General features: G+C 38.2%; 1 long non-coding RNA gene across 1 annotated transcript; it reads left to right on the top strand.

Annotated features, from left to right (window-relative positions):
* Positions 1 to 16781: 16781 nt before the first annotated feature.
* Positions 16782 to 17288, top strand: LOC103474283 (uncharacterized). Its single transcript, XR_535133.1, has 2 exons — positions 16782 to 16815; positions 17098 to 17288. It is a non-coding gene; the product is annotated as an uncharacterized LOC103474283 (long non-coding RNA).
* The last annotated feature ends 505 nt before the right edge of the window (positions 17289 to 17793 follow it).

Genomic DNA, 17793 nt, shown 5'->3' on the forward strand with positions numbered 1-17793 from the left:
TTTTGAGACAGGGATTTTGGGTTTTCATGAGCTGTATGCAAAAATCATCAGTATTAAAACAATTAAAGACCTGAAATATTTCAGTTGGTGTGCAATGAATCTAAAATATATAACAGTTTAATTTTATCATTACATTATGGAAAATAATGAACTTAATCACAATATGCTAATTCTTTGAGAAGGACCTGTATTTACCATAATTTATCACTTTTAAACCGCCATTTCTGTCAGTTTTATTTAGTTAAGCTAAAAAAAACAATTATTCATACGCAAAGCAAATTTAAGTTCAAGATAAGTGTTTTAAATTAACTATAATGGTCATTCAGACTTGAAGCACTGTTAATGTTTTAGAGGGGTTCAACCAAATTCCTGTCTGAGAAACTGTGGAGGGAGCTAAAGATTAGGATGACAACAAAGGAGGTTGACAATCTCAAAAACTTGGAGCTCTTCACCAAAGACAAATCGTTAGAATACCTGTATAAACATTATAAAAGGCATTTATTTGCTGAATTACCACGTATTTCCATTAATTATTCAAGAAGGCCTTCATAAGAAGGTCTCCATTTTCTAATCAAATGTTATTGAAAACAGATTTTATGTATGTACATAAACACTTTTTTCCTGCAAATGAGCTCAGTTTTATTATATCTGATTTAAATCTTGACTTCAGGATTAAAACAGCTTTTAAACTTATTCCAAATCACCAAATGTTTATTTTTATCTCTTTTGATGAAACACTTCTCTGGTTTCTGCTGGCATGTAATTATCCCCAAACACAAAATGAATTTCTGCAGAACTCTGAGGTTGTCCAGCAGCCAACATACACAAAGAAACTGTAAGGATTCCTGGCAAAGCACTACAGGAGTGGGCTCCAAACAAGGGTGTGGTGCTTACTGAGCTAAATGTTTCACAACACCAGTAAAACCACTATTAATACAAAGATATGTTAAAAGTCAAGAAATCTAGAAATCAAAAAATCTAGCACTTTTGATTCACATATTTAAAAAAGTGACTGAAATATCCAAGAAGCTCCAAGTCAAGAAATCTCCCAGTAGGTTATAAGAGGTTTGAGCAGACAGTGTTGTCTGTTTCAGACAATTACACTTGAGCACACACCAGCAAACAATCATCGCTGTACGTGCACACCGAGTCAATCAACACAAAAGAGGAAGCTCTCCAGATGTGCAGCCTTTTACTGCGGTGGGGGCCTCGCACTGCATTTTGCATATCAAGATTACAGCCCAATGGTAACACACAGCCAGCTTTAAAAAGATACCCTTCCTCTTTCCAGAAGGGTGGCACGCAACAGCTTAGGCACTGGTTCCAACACAGTTCCACAACAGGAAAAGATGTCTTTCTTTTTTCCCCCATCACAATCACTAGCATTGTGCATATATATGTTTGTGTGTGAGTGTGAATGTGGTACAAGACTTTGGATGGAATCCACCTGCAGGACGGCTTGGAGATGCCTTTTAAATTCAATCATTTGTAATGATAAGAAAACATGGGTCATAATCATAACATTTCTCTGATCCAAGCACAAAAATTCTGAATCATGGTTTGACACTAACGTCAATGTCCAACAGATAAACCCAGTCAGAAAAATATGGGTTAGAAATATCAAAACCATGTACAAAAAAAATGCTTCTGCATTTCTTAGCAAGGTACCTTATAACAATGTCTCAAAAATGACCAAAAGATGCAAAACTTTGGATGAATGATATTAAAAGATTTACACTTTCTAAGACACTCATTCTCTCGTTGTCCAAGTACACAAAGTTAAACATTTTTAAAGAAGTACAACAAAAAGATTCTACTCTGCTCAGCTATCAATGAACAAGTGGTTATGACAAATTAGTGTACATTACAAAGGCGAAGCAGAAACAGATTGGTTTACTTACATTTTTCCCAGTGCATACTGATATCTGGCCAAAATATCAAACAGTTAAACTGAAGAAAATCAAAGTGGCGGGATGACTGACGTGCTTTATAACAGCCTGTTTCTGGCTAACAACCCCCAGGGACTTTGCAGTTTCTCTAACCACAGGTCTCCCCCTTGTACCAAGTTTCAGTCTTCATGCAGTTCAAGCTGACAAAAAACAACTACAGATCAGAAATGTTCATAAAGAAACAGATGCATGGCTTAAAAATGTAAAAAAATAATGTAACAGTGAATGAATAATTGAATGAAACAGATATATACAAAAAACCTTTTACATACATCATTCCACTTGTTGTCTAACGTTGGCAAGTTGGCAGAATTTCAGTTTCCCCAAGAAGGGCTTTTGAAAAATAGCAACAAAAATAGAAATCAAAAACTAAAGATGTTAATGAATGCAAACAGGACACAGTTCCAGACCGAGTGTTATGAGTAACGTCAGCAGAGAAAAAAGCGTCACCAGTGCCTAATGACCATAAAATGCTCAATAGTAAAATGGTAAAAGGACTGTACTTGTATAGTGCATTATCAAGTCCATAGGACTCCAAAGAGCTTCACACTATATTCAGTTATTTGCCCATTCACACACACACACACACACACACACACACACACACACACACACACACACACACACACACACACACACACACACACACWCATATGCTGATATACTGGATAGCAGCCACAGTCTGACAAAGGAGACGCTGCCTTTCATAGGCACCACCGGGTCCCCTGACCACCACCAGCAGTCTTGTGTCTTGCCCAAGGACAGAGACTGACAGACATAATAAATGCACAAATTGTAATTACAAAAATGAAATTGTTTAATGGAAACATGGCAATTTAAAAAAAAAAGAAAAGTTTTTTGATAAAAGAAAAAGTTTTTTGTGCTGGGATGAAAATGTTTTCTGGCTGTACTTAAAATACTTTATTTCTCAAAACTGCAATGGAAACACTTTTTCACATCACATGAGCTGTGATCAGCAACCGGATGTTACTACTGGTGGAAAATACAAAGAAGAAGAAGACAGGAAGTAGTGGGAGGATAATGGTGCAGAATGTTTTAAGATAATTATCGCTAGAACACACATATTCACATGTGATTTTAATTGAGTTTCTTATATAATAGAAACACCACAATTGAAAAATTGTATATTTTTGACATTAGCAGAATATCAGCAAAGTCTTGCTGGTGTAACCCAGGTTGAAATAGCCTCTTCATAAAAATAATAGTAAATTAGATAAATAGGAAGTAAATAAATAGGAAAATAAATAGGGAATTAATCGATCTTAAAACTGTTAAAAATATTAAAAATAAAAAAGAGCAACAATTAGAGACATTATAATTGCTGTATTTGATTTTTGATATTTTAATTGATTAGAGAAGCTGTATAAACCAGTTTTACTTTGTCAGAGAACTCTCTTATTCTGAAGGGTTATACATAACATGGGTTATGTATAACCCATGTGACTAGTTTCAGCCAATCGGGTTGCTGCGTTCTCTGACGTGAGGGAGAGGAGAGGCAGAGAGCGTAAAGCAAGCAGAGAGCGCAGACGAAAACGGGATTATGCTGAAAAGAAAAAAGGCAGATAAGAGAAACTGACCACTCGTAGCTGACTTTCTGTCTAAGACAAGTTTTTTTTTTGAGAAGGAGCTTTTCGCATTATTTTTTTTTCTCACCCTGACTGCCTCGGGATCATCTTTTGTGTGTTGTGGAAATGGACTTGGTGAGTTGAAAGTGTATTTTGTTTCTTCCGGTTTTTTTGATAATGTACTTGTTAAACATTTATTTAATTTAAATGGAAAGCTGTAGCGGAGGCTGTTGCTCTTGGTGCTAACAGCTGATCCGCTGAAGCTAACAGCCGCTCTTGTCAACAGAAATTCAACGGCTAATCAACTGAGGAGCTAACTGTTGCTAACTGTCGCTCTTTGTTGGCAACAGGCCCTTTTGTTTTTTTTCTTATGTTCGGCTGGGATTTGGACTAAAGAGCCTCGGATCATCACTGAGATGGATCTTCCTAAGGAGAACGAGATGGCGAGCCAACCCGGAGCTTAATGACCATCCAGTAGGAGCTACGCCCCCTGCTGGACACTGCCAACCCCCAACTTGGTACGACCTGCCTGTGTTGCAGCGAATCACTGAAACAGAATGAACTGTTGGACCATCGGAGGAAACGAGACATCAATCTGAAGCACAGTTTGACCGTCTCTGCTGAATTGTTCTGCTGTGTTTTATTCTTTCCTAACCTCTTAAGGGAAACACCAAAGACCTAAAATAGATTAAACAGATTGAAACAAACTGTAAATTAAAATAGATAAATAGTACTAACTAGAACTTAAATAGAACTATAACCTAGGTAAAATAAATAGTATCCTTAATTTAGATTTATAAAATATTCTGAAAGAAACTGGAAACTATTTTTGGAATTTGTGTCATTGTGTAACATTGTTGTTGTTTTTTTTATTGTTCTTTCAACAAATAATAAGCTGGTTGTTTTACCTTAATTTTCTTTGGCCTGTGGTCATTAATTCAAAATACACTTCTCACTACTCCAGTAGCCGAACCTAGCTCTGGTCTTATTACTGTAAACACAAAGCGAGTGTTACACTTGCTTTTGTAATGGACACGCAGCTATTGTCTGTCTTTGAGTAGTGTTAAACGCTTTATCTAAGAGATGTGTAGTCAACATTAAGGCTAGGGTGCGGGTTTTGATGTCCTCCATTTTTTTATAAAGGTTAGAGTCCTTGTTAAACAGAGATTTAACTAAAGGCTAAAGGTAAGGCTCTTACAGACCCCTTACTTTGAGGAGACCCCTTAAGGGTAACTCCTCGTGTGGATAGGAAGAACATTTTTTATTTCTTTTTATTTCTTTTCTACGTTTTAATGATGTAAAGCCCCCTCTGAAAACGTCTCAGTTAAACGACGTTTGGGGTTTAGAGTCCCAGTTGACGGCGTTCAACTAAAAACCTAGAGGTTGGAGTCCTTGCCAAACAGTGTTTTTGACTAAAGTCCCAGAGGGTTAGAGTCCCAGTTAAACGACGTTTAACTGAAGTCCTAAAGGGGTGCGGGTTTTAATGTTTTTGTCTTTTTTAAAAAAAAAAAACTCTCTCTCACTGTTTATTCAATGTCACATGCTGTTTTATTTTAATTATGTAAAGCACTTTGAAATGCCTTGCTGCTGAAATGTGCTATACAAATAAAATTTGATTGATCGATTGATTGAACATTGGGTGGTTTAAGAGGTATGCGCTGAAACTACACACAAAAGACTAAATCTGATAAATCTGCTTAATATGTTAACATATGATTAGCATTCTGTTCACCAAAGGGGTGAGGAACCTCATGACTCTCTATGCCTTTCCTACCAAAGTTTGCAGTATTCTTGTCAGAAAAACTACTGTTGCAGTCCCAAGATGTGAAGTATGAGCCAGGATGCTCTCATTAGTGCTCAGAGAAAAGCTGGTGGGAAATGATGGAGTTCTTCATACAAGCTTCCCCTCAAAATGTGACTCTAATGACAGATAGTGAGCTCAGAACTTTGAGGACTGGCACTAACAACACTGGTAGATCCAAAGAGCTAGTGGTGGATGCACATGACACCTGTGAACATCTTGGGAGTGGACATCAAAAAAGTGGCCTCTTCTAAAAATTGGGTGTAGTCTGCTGTCACTCCAAAAATAAACACGCAACACTTTCCTAAAGTAGCTTTATGAATATTCAGTACAACTCCACACCACCTTGAAGCACTTTGAATTGCCTTGTTGCTTAAAATGTGCTATATAAATAAAATGACCTTACCTTACCCAACATACAGACCAGGGGTCAAAAAAGGGAAAACCTTTTGTCACGTGCACCAAAATTGTACCATCAAAAATATTCACATGCCTGGGTTGTGCTTTGGTGGTGCAGGGGTTAAGCACAACGCACATATAGAAGCCTTAGTCCTCGACGTGGCCGTTGCAGGTTCGATTCCTGGCGACCTTTGCTGTATGTCTTCCCCTTCTCTCATTACCCTCTTTCTTGTCAATTAAGTATCAAATAAAAGCCACAAGAGCCAATTAACAAAAAGTATTCACATGCCAAGAAAAACAAGATCAAGAAATATAGTAGAAGAGGGATGTTTTAATTGTAGTTCAACATTGGTACAATGGCTGTATTAAAGGAAAGGCGTTTATTTTTCTAATTCTTTAAGGATGTTTGAACAAATTTATTTTCAGTTATAAAAGCAGGATTGGGTCACTTTCTTTCAAAACAGTTGGTATATCTAGCCTGGTGAAGCAGTGTTATCTTTTCAGTAGTTGTCTGAAAATATGTGTTTCCACTTGTTATAAAAGTTTGGTTGTAAAAAGTGTTGCAATTATCAACTATTGTAAGAAAATTATGTCAATAAAAATTTGACCCTACTTAAAAAAAAGGTTTAATAAACCAAATAGTAATAAACCAAATAGAATGATTGAACCAATCATTCCAGAGCTGCAGTTAGGGGCCACAAATGGCCCCCGGACCACACTTTGGACACCCCTGACACAGACGCTCCATCACTCATACTGACAAGTTAAGTAAACATTCTGCTGAAAACCTCACAAGGAAACTCAAAAGAGCATCAGAGTGAACATTTTTGGTGAATCGGGATATACTTTAGAAAACTCTAGATCATTCCTCTCCTCACTCCATTTTTACTTCATCTATTTTACTCAACGTTTCAGCAAGCATAACATAATAATCTCTGCTTAACCCTTGTGTGTGTGAGGACTTTGGCAAATGATACAAGTTTTACGTGTGTGGGGTCGCTTGGACCCCATTTCTACATACAAGGGTTGAGGAGGTGAGATGTTTGATTTTGGCTTCATTGAGAATCATGTTTGGAGATGTTCTGTAGTATTTGTGTTTCACAACCATGTAGAGTTTCACATGCCTAAAGAAGAAACCGGCACTCCTGATACTAAAGCAAAGAGAAACAACCTGCTTATATATGTCAGGGCTTGTCGAGGAATCACTTTCAGAATAATTTTGAAATGAATCCTTCATCCCCGTTTTCACTTTCAGGGAGGAGCAAACCAAAAAAAAGTGATGGTAAGTTGTAAAAGCCGGATCTTTCTGGCTGCAACATCAGGCTCAGGCATCTCTAGCAGAATGGTTTTCCAGCACTGACCTGTTTAGACATGACACCAGTAAATTGGCCCAGCTTGCAGTGTTTGTGTAGTATGTCAGAGGTTCCTGATAAGAAATAATAACCTTTAATGACCCTTTCTAGAAATGCAGTGCTGAGTAAACGTTAACCTGGTGTTTACGGAGCATAAGCTGATTAGAAGACAGATGTGTCTCAGGATAACACTGTCCTTAAGATACAAACCTAAGAGGCTTTATTGAGCCCTCATCAATGTCTCACTGATTATTCCAATAATATTTGAAAGCTTTACACCAGATTAAAAGCTATGTGAGTCAGAGACAAATGTAGCTTACTCCTTATATGTTCTCTGCGATTAAATGTAATGATTCATCAAAGGAGAATTGGAGTAGGTGTGGGTGAGATTTATTTTCTCTCTTCTTCCACCACATTTTTCATTAGATCTGCCTTTCACAGTCACTCCTGATCATAAGACTTGTTCACAGTGTTTTATTTAGATTTAATGTGTCAGACCACCAAAAGGTAGGGCAGAGAAAGAACAGAGAACCTTCGGAAATCTTCGTCAACAAAAGAAAAGGCTTCGGCTTCATCAGACTGGAGTTGAAAACGCAGAGATGGAAATATTTTTTATGAATGGACCTCTAAAAAAATGTGCTGTGCATTTGCATCAAGCCTCTTCTACACCACTTCCCTTTCATCAAATCACAGTTAGCTTCCACACTCCTCATGGTGAACAGAATTCAGCTATGTGCAGTTATACACTCCAATATCAATTTCAATAAAAAAATAAATCCCATTTCATCTCACAGAGCTCTGTTCAGTCTGCCTTATAAAGATAGAAAGATGGTGAAATAAGTGTAAACCTACCAATACATGGGCATTAAGATCAACTGAAAGAGCAGGAATCACAGAAGTAGTCAAGATGATTATTTCCACCACCTCCCCGATATCGGCATCATTCTCTTCTTTCGACATGGACTTTGTTGAGGTTATAAATTTTACCCAATTGTTAACATTTTGCTTTGACATGTGATGCACCAGTTCGACGCCAAGAAGCTTCCCAGAGATTGCCTGTGCTGTGAAGAGAGAAGTGCCAATCCAAACGAGGCGACTGTTAATGTTAATTCAATATGTGGAAGCACGACCAACACAGACTGAACAACTTTGTTCACGTCCTCCGCTGCCATTGTTAAAACAACAGGCAGAAAATCTAAGTCATTATTCACTACTTCTACTTCCGTTTTCTGATTGGCTTGATAGAAAAATTACCTAGAACAATCTAAGTCAAGGGGAGCCCAGATTGTGCTGGAAGCAAGATTTTTTTTCCAAGTTGTATTGCACAATAAGGAAATGGCCAGCAGTGTTTCTCCTCCCTGGTTCTCAACGCCCCCCTTCCCTGCATGTGTTAGGTGTTTCCCTTCTGCCAAACCTGAATTGTATCTCTGGGTGATTAACAGGCTTCTGCAGCACCTGATGGTCATGCAATCATTTGAATCAGCTGTTCTTGAATAGAGGCACATCTAAAACATGCAGAGCAGGAGGGCAGTGAGGACTGGAGTTGAGAAACACTGGTGTACAGTAAGAATGACCTTTTAGCAATTCATTCTCGCCTGTCTGCTTCTGCTCTCCAAAGCTTTTTGTTTCCCCACTGCTGAATCACAAGAACCTCCTGAGCACATCTCATCTCGTCATTTTAATACAAATTTCTGAATATTGCTTTTGTCTCCTAAGAGCGTTTGCTTTTGTGTCAAACATTGAATTATGACACCGGAGCCAAAGAAGCCTATGAGAAGTGGGCAAAAGTTTGCCAGGGGGCTTGTGAAGAGAAGAGCAAAATTATACAATTTTCATCATACAAGGGCTCACAGCTGCGACAATGAGTACCGATTTCGACAGTTCTGGTTGCCCATACAGAACTTTTGAGTGACAAAAATAGCTTCATCTTGTTCTCAGCCTCTCGTCGTTCACCCCTGTCTAGTCTGATGAATGTTTGCACGTCCATTTCATGTGAAACTATTGTTAGGTTAGAATTTTGTGGGTGTGTTTGTTCATACATCCAGTCTCTCCCGTGAACAGGACTCTTCTCCTTTTACAGCAAATAACTGAACTTTCCTCAACATTTCCTCAACTTACAAATTGTGTCATCATCTTAGAGTTACGACTTGGCTTTCTGTCATCCTTGCATGTCACATTAAGAATTTGCTCAAACACAAATCCCACCTGCCAGGGTGCAGGGGGGATGAGAGAAGGAGATAATTCAAGCTTTCCTTGGAAGACACCGTTTGATAAATGATTCAGAAAAACAATCTTTCTTGTCACTCCTTTTTCCTTCTCCAAGGCATAAATTAGAGAGTAAGCCTTGAATGCTGCAAGGCGTCTTGCCACATGACTCATTAACTTGAACCAATTTTGATCAATTAATTGGCTCCAGAAYAACAGTCTAAAGAGTACTGATAGATGTTAGTTCCTGTTTTTACTCAATCTTGGCTTTCCCTTTTTGTCAGGTGCAAGCTGCCACAGCAAGTTCAGGTATGAAGGAAGTGCTCTGGGGGAATTTCCCCAAAACAATTTTTCCCAGCTAGTGCAGATTATTAAAACAGATATAGCTGGAGATGCTTGATCGTTTCTGAGTCAAAAAAAGAAACAGCTAAACAGTGTAATAAGAGACAGCATTTATAAAGTGTGAATAGAGATTAAATTGTAGGATGTACATATTACAGAACTTATACAAAAAGCAGCTGTTTTTCTCTGTCATGTTCAGCAGCTTCTGGTGAATTTCCTCTTTCCATCTCAAACCACACACTGTTCAGATAAACTAGAAACAAATCTTCTGTCCACACACATAGTGTCTTGCAAGAATATCCAGTCCTTAAAAGTATCACATTTTTGAGCATAGAGACTGTAAAGATTGATATATTTGAAATTTTATGTAAGACACCAACAAACAGTAATGCATATTCTTGAAGTGAAAGCATAATAATAATAATAATAATAATAATAATAATAATAATAATAATAATACTTTATTTATCCCCTAAGGGAGGGGAAATTTAGTTTGTCCTAGCATTGCATACAATAACAACAACAATAAATAACAATGAGCATATAATGATGGTCCTAAGGACACTCAGTACATTAAATATATAATCAACATTTAAAATGCACAGCTCTAGAGACTAAATGTATGTAAAGTCTGATAGCCTGGGGCAGAAAGGACTTGCTGTAGCGTTCTTTAGCACATCTGGGCTGCAARTAATCTTTGGCTATGTCTGCCTTTTAGACTGTCCACCATGCTGTAGAGGGGATGGAAGGGGCTATTCTTGATAGCCCCTTCCATCTGATCTTCTTCAGCATTCTGTCTCTCATCACCTCTTCCAATAGAGCCAGTTTGATCCCTACAACTGACTCAGCCTTTCTGATCAGTTTAAGTGTGTTTGAGTCTTTCACCTTCATTGCAACACACCACTGCATTGAAGATGGAACTAGCCACTGATGACTGATAAAACATGAAGAGCATCCTACTGCAGATGTTAAAAGACCTGAGCTTCCATAGAGTCTGCTCATGGCCTTTTTGTAGAGCACATCATTGTTCATAGTCTACTGTAGCTTCCTGTCTAATGTAACACCGAGGTACTTGTAGGATTGATCCTGCTCCACATCTACTCTGAGATGGAGATTGGGAGCCAAAGTATTTTCTTGTTGCAGAAACTAACAATAATTTCCTTGGTCTTGTTTACATTAAGTAGGAGTTGGTTCTCTCTGCACCAAGTCACAAAATTATCCACCAATGTCCTGCATCCACCTCCTGTCCCCCTTCCACACACCTCATGATAGCCGTGTCATCTGAGTACTTTTGCAGATGGCACAKTTTGGAACAGTACTTAAAGTCTGCAGTGTATTGAAGATGGAAGGGTCTTGGTGAATAGAAAGGGAGACAGCACAGTTCCATGCTCGATGTTACATATTAGACGGTGTGATTTACAGCTCTGTAATCTCACATACTGAGGTCTGGCTGTCAGATAGTCGATGATCCAGGTGATGAGTGATGCATCTATGTCCATTTTAGCCAGCTTCTCCCATAGTAATCCTGGCTGGATAGTGTTGAAGACTGATGAAAAGTCAAAGAAAAGGATGCGGACAGTGGTGTCAGGTCTGTCAAGGGAGGAATACGCCCTCTGCAGCAGGTGTATAATTGCATCATCCACTCCTAAGTGGGGCTGGTATGCAAACTGGAGAGGGTCTTGGTCTGCATCCACCTGTGACCACAGATGTACCAGAACCAGCCTCTCCATAACCTTCATAATGTGAGAGTTCAGAGCAATGGCTGTATAGTCGTTCAGTGTTTTTGGAAAAATCTTCTTTGGTACTGGAACCAAGCACCATGTTTCCATAGTTCTGATTCTCTATGGAGCTTCAGGCTCACGTTAAACGGGTACTGTAGGACTCCACATAACTGACCTGAACATGTCTTTAGGAACTTAGGGCTGATTTTGTCTGGACCAGGAGATTTCGCAGGGTGAAGTTTATCCAGCTGTCTTTTCACCTGGTCAGCAGTAATCGTAAAACTACGATGTGTGGGAAGAGGGAATTTAACTAGGGACTCGGGAGTCAAACCGGTTAAAGAACTGGTTCAACTCGTTTGCCCATTTGAGATCCCCCCAGCAGGGCAGTTAGCTTTCCTCTTCAGTCCTGTGATCTCTCTCATCCCAGTTCAAACCTCTAGCATTGTTATATTTAATTTTCTCCCATACACAGGTCCGTCTTCACACAGTTTATGTTTCAGCTGTTTTTGTATGCTTATGACTGATTACCAGACTTAAAGACACTCTTTTTGTTATTAAGTAGAGTTTTAATGCATGGCCCAAGTAGTTTTTTGTCTGTTTTTTAATAAAGGTAAAAAAAATATGGCATAACATATTCAGCTACATACAGTCAAATTTTCAATTTTCCTGTCTCCCCTGATGAAAAGCTTCCCCACATGTTAATGCTGCCATTGCCATTATTCGCCGTTGGGATGGCTCTTAGGGGCCATGTGGTTTCTGTCACACAGTTTTCTGAAGGTAGGCCAAATAATGAAATTGTGATCTCATCTGACTAAAGCACATTTTTCCACATGTTTGCTGCGCGCACTACGTGGCTTGTGGCAAACTTTAAATGAGACTTTTCTTTTTCTTGTACCATTCATCTAAGAAAGGCCAGATTTCAAGACAAAAATATTTTTCCCACATCCAATTTAAGTTTTAAGTCTTTGAATACCGAGTCAGAGTCAAGCTTCAAGTTTTTCACAACTGAAAAAAGATTTTTCTCATCTGGACCAACTCTAACTCTGCATTGATGTGGGTTAGGTTTCAAACCCATAGAAAAAATCCAGCAGCTTCTTTTGCATAACTGGAGACTTTTCACCTGGCCGTGCAGAAACCTTTAAAAAGGGGTACATTGAACAAAATCCTAAAACATTGGTTTTAGGCCAAATATTGAGGCACTGAATAAACTTACACAAAAATGTCACAATTTGCAAATGCAGCACCCATAAAGGCGCAGTGTCTAACTTTTATTTTTAAAAAAAATACACTTCTTACATATTTGTTCAAACTGTTGCATGTCGTAAAAATATATTATGAGACAGATAATCTGTTAAAAGGTCGATTTCCAACACCTGAGCTACTATTGCTGTTTGAAGAAATGCACTGCTTCCAACTAAAAACAACCAATCAGAGCCAGGAGGAGGGTCTTAGTGCTGTTAACCAAACTCATGTACTCACTGCTAAATGTGCTAATGGTGGAGAAGCAACTCACAATTGGAGACAACCCGTTTATCCACTGTCATCGGTGGCCATGCTAACATGCTAAGAGGTGGCAGTGTAGAAGAGAGCAAGGTGAGAGGGGGAGGTGGGATGAGCAGCTCGCACATTAGGGTGACTGACAGCCCTATCACCGTCCTCATGACTCAGATTGGTTGTTTCTAGTTGGCACTGACACGGGCCCCTGCAGGATATTATCAGAAGGTACGCACAAAACTATCATTGCACCTGATCCACATGAACACAGTCACCTTCCCAACAAGCATGAACCGCACAAATCTAACCCACATTGATATGCCACACGAACACCATGCGCCTGGCACAGAAACCGCAGACCTGATCCACACTATGCCCAACTGTCGTACTCTGTCGTATTATTTATACTAAATAATAAAGACAGGAAAGCAAAGCCTACCCGTATGAGGAGCAAGATACTGAATCTCAGGTTTAGGTGGTTTTATCAGAGACTTCCAGAGGAGGACATGAAGCAACAATGATTGCTTCATTTCTACTCTTTGTGACAAATGTTTTGACTAGATTTAACTGTTTAACTCTCCCAGTCTAGTGTGATGCTGAGGAAGAGCGCGGAAGATGGCACGGTCTGTCAATGGAGAATCGATGGAGTGTCTTGCTTAGTTCCCAAAACCACACAGACACACGCGCACGCACACAAAATAAGTCTTAAAAGCACACATGAACTGTGCAAATGCTGGTTAAAGAGATCAGTTGGGGTCAGTGAGACCCCTCTTAGAACTGCAACAGGGTTAAAGGTCCAATTATTCATTTTAGCTAGCTTCACTGCATGGTAACATTAGCTCACAGAAAGGACGCCACACTGCTAAATAAACAAAAGTAAACTGACCAATAACATTCAGGTTTAGGATGCACATGTGCTCACAGACTCACATAGATGTGGGCTACATACACAAAAGGCCATTTTTATTTTTTTCCCCCACAATTTTGTTAGTAGTAAATGGGGAAAATAATAAAAAAGTACAATAACTGTCATATTTTTTTTTTTACTCTGAGGATCACAGTGCGTTCTGCCGTACAGCTGCATGCGTCCCTGAGCACTGGGAGAAGGTAGGGGAGCTCAGTTTTTTTAACAGATTATTTGTCTCGTACTATACTGTCACAACATGACAGTTTGAACAAATATGTAAAAATATATATTTTTTGTAAAAGTTACATACTGCAACTTTAAATTCCAATTTATACAACTTATCTGCAAAAAAAATTGTTGATTTGGAGTTTAATTATTGTTTAATCTCTCAGCTGCTCTGTCAGAGTTATTGATGTGCCACCAGGTTGCATCTGTGATTAACACCCTTCTTTTCAGGCCTGTCCGTTCAGATGGACATCAATGCCTTCGTAGGTTTGCAATTGTGTGAAATACACAGTCTATACAGAAACACCTCAGAAAAAAACACCCACATACTATCCGCAAATATTCCAAGAATTCCCGGTCAATCACCTCAGAGGCATGGAAAACCATCAGATTTGAGCAAAATGCTTTTGTATGACTTTTTTGCCTGTTTCCTTGTGTTGTGAAATGTAAGGAGCCTGAGGTCAAATACTTGGCTGGAGTCTGACTCAGCACTGATATATGCTTATGAGTCAGACTGCAGCTTCACTGTGTGTCTGCCTTAAAGATGAAGTACAGAAGCAGAACATGCTGCCACGTGTTTTAGTACGGCCTTTTAAAAATTCAGTGATTTTGTTAATGTCTAATAAGTGTATGATATTCTGTAAATGGTGCTAAAAACAGGATTTTCTAATCTGACATTGCAGCTCCTGCAAAGGAGGTGCCCACTTGTATGCAAAAAATGGGGGCAAAAAATAAGTACTGTAGAGAAAAAATATATACTTTATATATTTCAAATATACTTACATTTGTGTAAGAACATTTTAAGTATACTATGTATTAAGTGTACTACCTATAAATACGAAGTAGAGGTGTGTCGATCGATCGGCCACCGATCATAATCGGCCGATTTCCGTGATCACAGTCTCTTGTTGTCAATCACCAAAATGATCACCTGTATCTCACTTCTCAGCCTGCTCAGCAACAAATCCTTATAAAACTCTGAGAGTGAATGGGGACGTTTGTGTGTTGCGGTGGAAAATTACCTCCGGAGTGAAGCACGTCAAAATGCATCAACACAACGAATCTAATATGGCATTTAAAAAACAAACACTTGACGGAGTTTCTTTACATCGAGGCTCAACACAGGAAAAAATGACATCCRGAGCAGCCAGATAGCAGGTAAAGCACATGCTGGTTCTGCCCCCATTGTTGGACCAGAACGTCTGCTTAAGGCCGCAGCATGTAACGTAAACAACAACAGTAACAATTTCATATATTAAAACTTTTGCTATGTCCAAACATGAGAGATAATTTATGAAAAAATAAATAAATAATAATAATAATCGATCTCCTCTGCCTCGTCCCTATTTCTGCAGAATTACTCAGCTCAGTGAGAAACAACCAATCAGAACCAGCATTAATCAGCTAGCTGTGCTCTTGGAAAGTTTTGATTCAGTAATTCATGATTGTTTATTTTGATGCAACCTGCATTTGACTTTGAATGAATGTTTCCCTCTTTTACTACACATTATTTGATATATGCAGTGTTGTGAGATTTATTTGACTCTTGTATAATTTAGGGTCCAGAGAGCCTTACGGTTGAATGTTATTTAACTGATTGCAGGTTTTTCAGATGTTCTTTTGACTGAGTAGCTGCTGTATTGTGCCTGCATTTCACATTAATTAGGTGAATTTATTACCAGATCATTTTTTAATTTTGCCATTTCACATAATATCATTTATAACAAACGCGAAAAATAAACAGGTCAATCCAGGTGATCGGCAAATATCGGCCTCATGGGTGATCAGTATCGGAATTGGCAGCAGAAAACCTGATCGGAGCATCCCTAATACGAAGTAAACTAAAAGTATGCTTGTACCAATTTTGACATTATAACTTTAAACACACTTAAATATAATTGTACCAAAATATACTTTTAAGAAATATATTAAATAAAAGTATATTATAAGTGAATCAAAATATATATTTGAGCAAGTGTATATTGCTCAAATATAAAAATATTTAAAATATATTTTAAAGATATTTTAAATATCTTTAAAATATCTGTCAAAGATATTTTGTGTATATTTTAAAATATATGCTCAAAATAGAATTTTTTTAAAACTCACTTAACGCTACTTTAAATGATTAATTTCAGTATGTTTTAAATTACATCTCAGTGTATACTTTAGGCTAATAAAGTATGTCTTTTTAGGTGCCTTAATAATCTTTTACTATTTTTGTTAAAATGGCAAAGAATATAAAAAATAATAATCCTAATAGTGGAACTTGTTTTAATGTTTAACAAATAATGTGTTCATGCCTCAACATATCAAACATTGACAGTTTAGTGACAGAGGTTTTACAACAAAAACAATATTTGTCCTTAACACTAAATGTAGCAGGTCTCTTCAGTTTTACATCTCTCCGAATATGATCTGTTGTTCTCAGCGTATTTTTTTTAAACTAAAACGCGGAAGCTGTCTTTACCCAATCCATTTTCAGATATGATGTAAGATCTGTTAGTGAATGGCATTAGCTTCAGTTCACACTCCAGACCAGATGGTGGCGGTATTGCACACTTTCAGTTTTTTTGAAAGGCGCATTAAAAAGAAGAAAAGYCATGAGCCAGAGAAGATAACAGACGCTGTTCAAATTCGCCATTTTTACTCAGAATATTGCCTTAAAAATAGAGAGGGCCTTGATAACTGTTAGTAGTTTTGGTAAATTCAAGCTTGTGACGTCCTAGTCCGAGTTAGACGACAACACAACTGGAAAAGAACCGGATGGAAATGAAATGTGGGTCACGAAAGGAACCGAAGGGACGAAGGCTGCTAAGTGTTGCTAGCTGGTGGTAAGTTTGCTTCAAAATGCTAATTATCTTCGTTTAATTATAAACAGTGCAATAAAGATATAAACAAACTTACGTTGGTTTCAGAAATGATTATTTTATCAATTTTATTATGACTTTTATGATCATTACTCTAACAATCATTCATGTTATAACTGCACGGAGGCTGTTTCTTGTGACTTAATATACTTTTCTTCATAAACTGGTTTTAATTAAGCTCCATATGACTTTGATATTGTGAGGTTGTTGTTATAACTTGTTCATATCTTCAACATATTTTTGCAGTCTAAGTAAATGAAGATGAAAGAGGAAGCCAGAGAGAGCAGGAATTAGAAAACCTGTACAACTGGGAGACTTTCTGTCTCAGAAGAAGCTCTGACTCCACCAGATAACCAACCAGCTCTAAGAATGAACCTCCACATCGTCTTCATGATGTAAGTTTGTTTTTTCAATGAGGAGGTAGCTACATTTTCAACTGGTGTGTTTCCAACACTAAGTGCTTAATAAACATGATTTGATTTAAAAATAACTGGACATAATTTATTCCCCTTGTTATTCTTTCATGCATTTTATTTATTGTTGGCTTTCAGGGCCCTGTAATGGACTGGTGACCTGTACAGGGTGAACCCTGCCTAGGCCTGTCGCGATAAACAATACATCAATTAATCGCACGATAAATTAAACCTATCGACCTCATTTTAATTATCGGCTTTATCGTCTCTTCCTGCCTTTTTTCTTTCTRTTGATAACACTGAATGAAAAAAGGCTCAGCTCCGGTGCTCTCCACTGACCCTCCCTTCCTCATTTCCTTAGTCTAATGTCCAGCGCACACTACACRAGTTGTCGGCCATTTTCAAACCCTGAGAGACACATTAGCCGACAGAAATCCTAGTTATGACGGTTCGATCAGGTTCGTCGTGCCGTGTGGTGTCCAGCTACCTGGGCCAAAATAATGGCTATAAGTCCAGTTAACTAATTTTA

The sequence above is a fragment of the Poecilia reticulata genome, linkage group LG13 (genome assembly GCF_000633615.1).
Source record: "Poecilia reticulata strain Guanapo linkage group LG13, Guppy_female_1.0+MT, whole genome shotgun sequence".
Classification (NCBI taxonomy): domain Eukaryota; kingdom Metazoa; phylum Chordata; class Actinopteri; order Cyprinodontiformes; family Poeciliidae; genus Poecilia; species Poecilia reticulata.